Source organism: Chrysochloris asiatica, unplaced genomic scaffold, assembly GCF_000296735.1.
Source record: "Chrysochloris asiatica unplaced genomic scaffold, ChrAsi1.0 scaffold00092, whole genome shotgun sequence".
Taxonomy (NCBI): Eukaryota; Metazoa; Chordata; class Mammalia; order Afrosoricida; family Chrysochloridae; genus Chrysochloris; species Chrysochloris asiatica.
In genome coordinates this window covers 3,077,394-3,086,675 of record NW_006408610.1, presented here as the reverse complement: position 1 = coordinate 3,086,675, position 9,282 = coordinate 3,077,394, and the positions used below count along the sequence as shown (strand labels likewise).

Genomic DNA, 9,282 nt, shown 5'->3' with positions numbered 1-9,282 from the left:
AATATTCCTTTCTTCCTTACTGGGTTTAACCTTCACTTGGATCAAACTGATTGAACCCAGGGTGGTCTGAGGGAGTTGCCCCCATTGTCCTTAATCCCGTATTCCCAGAATTTTCCGCTCCACCCCAAGTGAATATACCCCGGGCAGTTCCTCTCCAGAGCCTCCCTGCTTAATCCCAGTAAACCTGTCTTTGTTCGTCCTCTGAGGAAGTTTTACTGCCTTGGTTCTAGGGGGAAAATCTTGACCTTAGAAACTTAGGGGAATATTGCATTTCTCTGTGGACATCCAGGGCTCATGTTTGGAATTAAATAAATATGACTAAACAATTTGATGAAAAACAATTTGCTATTAACTGCCAAGTGGCTAGATTTGTTACACTCAGGCCTATAGGGCCTCGAACCTCTGCACAGTCTGCAACAGTGACATGGCCTGTATCCAGTATATATGGATGTTTCGACAAATCTCACTCTCTCGGTCTTACATCTGACTCATCATCCTCTAACCTCTGGTTCTTGGGTTATGAGCCAGCAGCCTACTGTCTGATCTACCAATTTGGGGTTTGTAATCCCCTGCAACCATGTGAGTTAGGAGTAGCCTCTAGCCTGACATCTGACTCACGGATTTGGGACTTGCCAGCCTCCACAACTTCATGAGCCATTTCTTTGGAATAAATAGGTAGAGAGAACCATGAGGTTTCTGTTCCTGCAAAGATTTAAAAGCTTCAGAAACCCTACACAGGGTCGCTGTGAGTGGGAACCAACTTGATAGCACTTAACAACACAGGGAAATCAAGAACAAGCCCAGGTAAACATAGTGGATTTCAAACTGAGCTGTTTAACAAAAGGTCAGTACTTCAAATCTACCAATCACACCTGGGGAGAAAGATAAGGCTTTCTGCTGCTGTGAAGATTTACAGCCTTGGAAAGCCTATGCAGGGTTGCTATGGGTTGGAAATGACTCCACGGCACACCACCACCAAGCCATGTACAGGGTCACTATGAGTCGGAAGCGACTCAATGGCACACGATGTGTGTGTGTGTGTGTGTGTGTGTGCATTTTACTGGTTTTACTCATCAAGAGATCTTAATCTAATCTTCTTTTTGCTAATGAAGAAAACTGAGGCCCACAGAGGGAAGGGAATATATCCAAACACACTCTGAGGGCTGGAAAATGGAAGAGCCAAAAGAGGGATGAGGAACCCTGGTAGTGAAATTGTTAAGTGCTCAGACACTAAGTCATTGTTTCTAGCCTACAGCAGCTCTGCAGAGGAGCACCTGGCAAAGCTATTCCTATAAAGATTGCTGTTACTGTTAAGTGCTGTCAAGTCAGTTCTGACCCATAGTGACCCTGTTTCCAAGGAGCAGGTGAACTTGAACCGCCGACCTTGCAATTCCACCCGACTTTGCAGTTCAGTGCATTAACCAACAGCACCACACCAGGACAGCCTAGGAAACCCTCTGGAACAGTTGGACTCTGTCCTAGAAGTTACCTTGAGTCTGAATTGACCGGATAGCACATAACACCAATAAAGTAGGATGCAGGCCTGGAGACCTCACCCCTTACTTGTTTTGGACCTCTGGCACCTCATCTGTATTCAGCCTGTCTGCCTCCCCAGGAATTGGAGTTATCTCCTGAAAGTGTGGATGGGGAACCCTGGCCCTGGGCATGAATCACAACTGCTGGGATTTTTGTTGGCATCAGCATCACCTCACCCTTGGGCTCCATGCAGACCCTTTGTCAACTGGCCACACTCTGACCTGGTGATGAGAGGCCTATTGTGATCCTAAAGCTTATCTAGGGTGGGCTTTGTGACCATAGGCGTGGGTCTCCCCTAGTACCTCAGGGATAGAGTGAAGCTAGTCTTGGAGATGTAGGAATTCAAGGTCCCTGATCTGGGTATGGGGTTGGAAAGGGTCCTGGAGTTTAGAGGGGCCAATAGACTGTACTTAACAACAACAGTAGTACGTGTTTGGAGGGACCCCAACTGCTAGATAGTTCTGCCCTTCAACCTGCAAGGTGTTACCAATTCCCCACCCCACCCCCAACAACAAACTCTCTTATCAATGCTAACTGAATTAGAGAAGGATACTCCCAGGGTCTCTGGGAAATGCTATCTTTTCCCCTGAGGCAGATGTGTCCCTACAATGCGTATAATCAGAATCTGTCCTAGCAATCAAGTCTTATAGAAACCCCTCTCCCAATTGTATAGATAAGGAAGAGGGATGTGTGGATTTGTCCTAGCAATCAAGTCTTATAGAAACCCCTCTCCCAATTGTATAGATAAGGAAGAGGGATGTGTGGATTTGTCACTTCAGTGGTGAGAGGCCACAATGTTCAGATAGGGGTCCTTATCGGAAGTTGTGTGGGCATAGCAAGCTTCAGGTTTAAATGTTATGTTTTATGTGCTTTGGAGGCTCTGATATAGATCATGGGGGCGTAAACCAAAGACTAAACCGACCCTTGAGCGGATTCTGACTCTAGGTAGCCCCATTTGTTACAGAGTAGAACTTTTCTATATAGGCTTTTTGGTATGGCTGTCCAGTCGGTTCCGATCCACAGCAACCCTGCATAGGGTTTCCGAGGAGCAGCTGGTGAGCTTGAGCAGCTGGTGAGCTTGAACCGCCGACCTTACGTTCAAAGGGCTTTGCAGTCTGGCACATTAACCCACAGCGCCACACCAGGACTCTCTAGATAGGGTGTTCTTGGCTTAATCTTTAGGGAAGCAGTTTGCCAGGGCTTTCTTTCCTAACTGCTCGGTGAACACATCACTAACTGCTTGCGACACCCAAGCTTCTCATGGGGGCTCAGGGCCCTAACCACTGGCACAACCACTGGTCCAGGTCTTAAAACGACTAAGGCGGAAACATGACATTCTCGCAGGCGCGGAGAGACATCTTAGAGCTCAGTTTCCAAGATCCCAGAGTGAGGGATGGGAAGGCTCCGCGGGGGCGGGTCACGGTGGGGGTGGGGCGGGGCCGAGGACGCTCTGGCCCCGCCCCCCACGCTCAGGTAAACAAGCGGCCCCGCAGCGCCTGGGGGCGGCTCCTGCAAGCTGGGCGCGGAGTTACATCACGCTCCCCCTGAGCTTCACGCCCCGGCGGCCAGGTCCCGATGGCCCTCACTTGCCCGCCGCCTGTGTCCGAGAAGTAGAGAGCTGGCGAGGCGTCTCAAGGGCGGGAAGGCTTCCGAGTTTTCTCGGGAGGCTCCTGTGTCTTTGTTGAAAGTGGAGCTGCTGCCTTAGACGCGCAAGAGCTGTGTGTCAGTTTCTGGGCTCTATGATCCTGCCCCACCCTGGTCGTGTAGTGGGTTACACTCTGCACTGCTAACCACAAGGCCAGCAGTTCGAGTCCACCATCCCCCTTCTGTAGGAGAAAGAGTAGGTTTTCTTCTCCCGTAAAATTAACAGTCTTGGAAACCCTACATAAAGTTGCTATGAGTCGATTTGACTCTGAGTCGAATTGACGCAATGGCAGTGGGTTTGAATTTTGTTTTGGTCAAACCCAACAGCCGCTCCTTGAAAACGCTATGCAGGGACGCTATGGGTCGGAACCGACTCGACGGCACTTAATAACAACCAGGGAGAAGGAGAAATGCCCCCAGAGCCGCCCTGATGAGCGAGGAGTGGCAAAGCCGTGGTCCCAGAAGTGGGTTGTTGGCTGTGACTCAAAGCTGGGATTTCTACTTCAGCAGTTTGGTTGTTGTTAAGTGCCATCGACTCGGGGTTCCAACTCACAGCGACCCTGTACAGGGTTTCCGAGGAGCAGCTGGTGAGCTTGAACCTCTGACTTTGCGGTTCAAATCGACCCTGAAGTCCAGCTCATTAACCCACAAAAGCGCGTGTTCCAGAACGCAGACTTCCCTGCGTCGGGCCTGGAAGACCTAGCAGACATTGGAAAGACAACTTTGTAGAATGCTAGCATCCCTTTCTCTAGGACTTGTTCAGGGAGGATTGACCCTCTGGGCACAATGAAGTAAATAAATTGTACCCTCTTGCTACCTTCACCACAAGGTTATATCAACACTTTGAAAAGGAACGGGATTGAAAAACCAGGAGAAAGATTTTCGTTAATATCAGCAGCTTCCATCTTGGAGCCTGATGGGTAGACCTGAAACGTAAGATAGTGAACCCTCCACGCTTGGAAGATATTCAAGCAGTCTGGGCAAGGGCTCCTCAGGGAGGCAGTAAAAGGGATCCTTGCCCAGCATTCCTGGGCCTCCACAATTTAATGATTCTAGCACTTTCAAGCCCTCTGTTATTGTAACCATTGTTGTTGTTAAATGCCACCCAGTCGGTTCCGACCCATAGTGAGCTTGTATAGGGTTTCTGAGGTGTGACCTTGAACCTCGGACATTGTGGTTCAAGTCGACTTTGCACATTAACCCACACTAGTTCTGTGGATATTGAGCATTTGAAATGTGGTTCATCTGGATTGAGATGTGCAGCTATGTAAAATCCACACAGGACTGGGAAGGCTTGGCATAAAACAAAAGAGCATCAACAATTTTAGTAATTTGTATATTGATTACATATTGAAATTATAGGATTTGGGATAAATGGATTACATAGTGTATTACTAAAATCAATTTCACCATTGATTGTTGTAGTGGTGTTTTTTAATGTGGCTGCTAGAAAATTTTAAATGACAACACTGCTAAATGTCAGGTAACCTTGTGCCTTCGGAATTGCCTTTACCAAACAATATCAACACATCTCTATTAACTGCACACTCCTGTGACAAGTCCTAAACAGCTTACCAGTGGAGGAGGAGAAGGCACAATGCCAGCCCTCAAAGAGCTGCCAAGCCCCTCTTGGCTCCCAACTCAGCCTGCCTGCCAGAGTTCTCCTTCAGTCCTGCTGCCCTGCCTCCATAGGAGAGCCGAGGCCAACAGAAGGCGGGCAGAGGGCTCTGGGGCCTGCCAGGACTCTGGGAACTTGGGGAAGGAGTTCTGTGTGGGCCAAGGGTTCAGAAGACAACATGGCCCGTGGCCAGGAACCACCGCTGGCCATTGAGAGCTGTTCCCATGGCCAGGACCACAGATGAGCCTTTCAGCTGCCCAGGCTGCTCCTGCCTGTCCCAGTGGCCGCAGCAGAACTCTCTTCCAGCACCACCTGGCTGTGAGGTAAACAGACTCTTCACTCTCCTGTCCTCTCTTCCACACCCAACCCCCACTACTAAGCAGGTCCTGTTTGATTAAAAGATGAAAACGTGAAGTATCTCAATAATTTTGTCTATTGGTACATGTTGAAATGATATTATTTTGAATAGTCATTCAGGGATACAGACCAGAGTCTGGAGTAAAAATACTTCAGACTCAGAATAAATCAAGAACTACAACAAACCTTCCATGGCTGGTATGTCTGATTAACAGCCCACACCTGGCAAGTCAGAGGGATGGTCCTAATTGGTATGACCCAAGTTTAACCCATGCAGCTGATATGAGTGTGACAGTTTTACAGCTCTGTAAAGTTAACCAGACATATGCACAATTAAACAACTTACTCTAACATTCCCTTTCTTCCCATATAAACTCACTCACTCAGAATAATCATTAGTTACCACTCATCTCACCCTATGGTGTGCGGGTACTGTGCTAGGAGCTTACAGATATTCATATCATCCTCACAACACGGTCCTGGTGTGGTGCTGTAGGACAAGCACTATACTGCTAACCTCAAGGTCAGAGGTTCAAACCCACCAGCCACTCCTTGGAATACAGAGTCATTGAGTCACTGTGTCAGAACCAACTCGATGGCGCTTAACCAGTCCTCACAACAATTCTATGAGGTAAGTACTATTACTCCCCATTCTTAATGGATGAGGAAACTGAGGCACGGAGAGGTTAAGTAAGCCTGCTCAAAGTCACACTGCTAGAAAATGGCAAAACTGGAATGGAAACCCAGGCATTCTAACTTTAGTGTCTATGCCCCAAATCACTTTCTGCTGCTTCTTACAGAATACTCAAGGGATCATGCTTAATTTCCCTTGACTGGTTCTTTCGCTAACCAGCTTGTGATAACCTCGCTAACCAGCTTGTGATACATGCTTACAATCTGAGATGGGCATTACAGATCAAAAATGACCAGATTGGAAGGTGACCAAACTCATGGGGAAGATGAAAAAAAGAATCCCAGAAAAATAAATCTTTCTATGTTTCTTTTTTCTTTAATCTATGTGGGTGGGCAAAGGAACGTGATCTAAGAACTGGGTGTAGCTTGTTATAAAATAAACTGCAGCTGAAGGTTGAGACCCAGGTTCATAGATGCCCGAAGTTTCTCAGCAGCCTGAACAGTTTCAGAAATGTGGAGTTGTATCGGGTTTCTAGGCGTGAGAGTGTGAAGGACAAAATAATTAAGAATGAGAATGGTAGAACTAGGAACAAGTACCCAGTAAGCAAAGGCTTACTGTGCTTACTAATCTGTATTTATTTATAATTCCACTCGGGATTATAAATTTGAAAAGAGGGCTTGGATTCAGTAGGAAGGTGCTATGGGGTTAGAAGAGAGACAGATGCCAGCCAGACTTAGAAGCAGAGTCTTAGATGTGATGAAAAATGTGCAATTGTTCACTACAGATTCACAAAGAAGCACAAGTAAGCCTGTATTTACTTTACTTATTGGGTAATCCAACACTGGGCAGAACAAACATTTTGGACAGGACAGGAGAGAGGTTTCCAGGGAGAGAGAAAAACCCAAGAGGATGACCTAAGGGGTATAGCAGGACAGGAAACAACTGATGGGTTTTCAAACAAGGATGTGCACCTTGTTTCATTGCATGCATTGCTTGTGCTATGCTCAGGGAAGCTGGGGTGTCCTGTCTGTCACCCTGATCTTCAGTCAAAGCCTAACATCAAAGCTGCCTTGTACCAGTCCCTGATAAGGGAAGAAGTGGTCCTGGAGATCTGGGCATAGGGTGAGGTGCTGGGTGAGAAACAGAAACCCCTCTGCATTCTCAGAGTAACTGAGGGGCACTGGCTCCAGCCAGTCAAAGACTAGGCAGTTCACAGGGGTGTCTGGTCAATAAGGCGTCTATTGGACATGACTTGTTTCCAGGTTAGGGACCCTATCTACCCAGGGAGGTGCCTTCGTCCAGCACGTGGCCTTCCAATGGCCCTGTGTGAAATCTCTACTGGAAGCTGAAGACTAGAGCTTCAGTACTTAGGTCCCAGGTACAGAAGGGCCCAAGCTGCCTCTCTCAACCCTCCTGAAAGAGAGTGAGCCACCTGGCCTCTCCAGCCTGCATCTGATCCCTGACTCAGCCTGCTGTCTCTACACAGCTTGTCCCCATCAGGACATCCAGTCTGTGGGACTTCAAAGGCACAGAAAGGAGATCCTCAGTGGGGGGCCCCAAAGATTGCATTACAAACAACACCTGACCTGGCAAACTAGGGACTTTAAAAAAAAATCTTTTTAAATTTTAGATGTTAGAACAAATATAAGTTTCATTCATTCTTTCCTATTATTTATTGTATACCAGACACACTGCTTTTCTACTTTAGTTCTCACAGCATACTTTTTTTTTTTTTCCTTTTAGTTTTTATTATGTATTGAGTGTAAGTTTACAGGACAGATCATCGGTTTTACATTCAACAAATCACACAACTTTTTTCATCACAATGATTACATTCCCCTCATGTACTATCAGTTAACAGTATTTCTCTCTATTAGCGTCAGCTCAGGCATATATAATAATTTACATCACCAAAGGACACATTCTGCAAGTCTGCCTCCTGGCCGCCAGCTCTTAGTCCCTCTCTTCCCATAAGTCTAGAGTCCTCAGCTGCTCCCTCTCTCCATGTCATCATCTCTGCCTCCATCTCTGGATAAGGTCCCACATTCCGCTTGTGCTCTTCTCCTTTGACAGTTCTCCAGACCTTTGTTTCTGGACTGTAAGATTAACTGCTTCCCTATTTTTGTTACAAAACTTATACCTTTACAATTATGACAGTCGCAATTAGTCATGATAACAATTATTCACTATTAAATCATATTAATCTTATCCCCATCTCTTTTAACCAGACCCATCTAGACAAGATGAAAACTATTCAGTGGGAACTCTTTCTTCCCCCACAAACTTGTAAACTAAACTCCCTCTTGAAACCTTGTAAGCCAGTCACTTCATGCCTTTATCACCCTCTTATTTTAGGTAACCAGTGTCTAAGTTGCCTGTCCCTATCTGCCCTGTGTACAGAGGGGATAGCATTGATACTTGATATGAAGATTCCTTCCCTCTCTGTTGGTATTTAGAGTTACTACTTCCATGAGTATAGGTCAGGCTTATCAAATTGTAGCAATTTACCCTTGTTTCCTTTATCAAAAATTGTTTTGTTTTGTTTTGTTTTATCTTCCTCTAGTCGAGTTTTGATTACCAAGCCATTGAGGCTAGGTCAAATGGGTGCAATCTGAAAGTTTGGGTGTTCTTGTGCCTCTCCCCTCACTTCATATCAGCTGGATTCTTCACTCTCAGCTCTAGCCCTCTGTGGCTATGTCCTTGTCCATGGGCTCAGGTGTCCCCAGGTCTCACCACACTTTGGACCAACCATCCTTTCTTCTGTTCTCTCTCATCTCCAGGTCAACGGGAGTCAATGGACTGTGGTTGAACTCAGCCCATTTCTTCACTGCTGCCTTTCCCCCTCTTCCACTCACCAGTAGACCAACGTGGTTGCCAGAAAGCTTACATGTGTTCTCTTTGAGTTTCAGTCTTAAAGTGGGGTTTGTCCTGAAGGAACTTGATTGCTTGTCTTGATGACTTCCCGGCAAACAGCTTGCTTATTCTTGCAGTAGCCTGTCATACTGACACTTTTGTTTTGGGTTTTTCCTGATGATCCTTCTTTGAAGATGCATCTTCTGATGCTCTAGCTGTTCCAGGTTGATCTGCTTGTCCTTTCTAGTGGGAATGTTTGACCTCTGAAGGTTCTGGATGGGACTCAGGATTTCACCTAAGGTTCTATATTCTACAAAAGCTCCACAAAAGTCCTGTTTCACTGGACAAGTTCTAGAACCCATTTTAGGTTTTCCAATCAGTTATAGGCTGAAAATGGGCTTACAAGTTTCTGTAATCATGTTTCCCGAAATTCCTTTCTATCCCACTCAGGTGTCTATTTTATAACAGTCAACAAGGGAAAACAATATTCATAAGACAGTCAAGCATCTTAGTATTAGTTCCCCTGTCTGAACTATGCCTATATCCCTGTATCACAGAGTCCTGTTGTTCCAAGGTTGAGCATGCATCACTCTTTACCTCTGTCCCACTTAGCCCATGCAAACCTGTCTGTGTTCCCCTA

General features: G+C 46.3%; 1 pseudogene; it reads left to right on the top strand.

The window, feature by feature from the left end:
* The window catches only part of LOC102827034, a 28,041-nt pseudogene that overhangs the window by 10,609 nt on the left and 8,150 nt on the right, over positions 1 to 9,282 (top strand).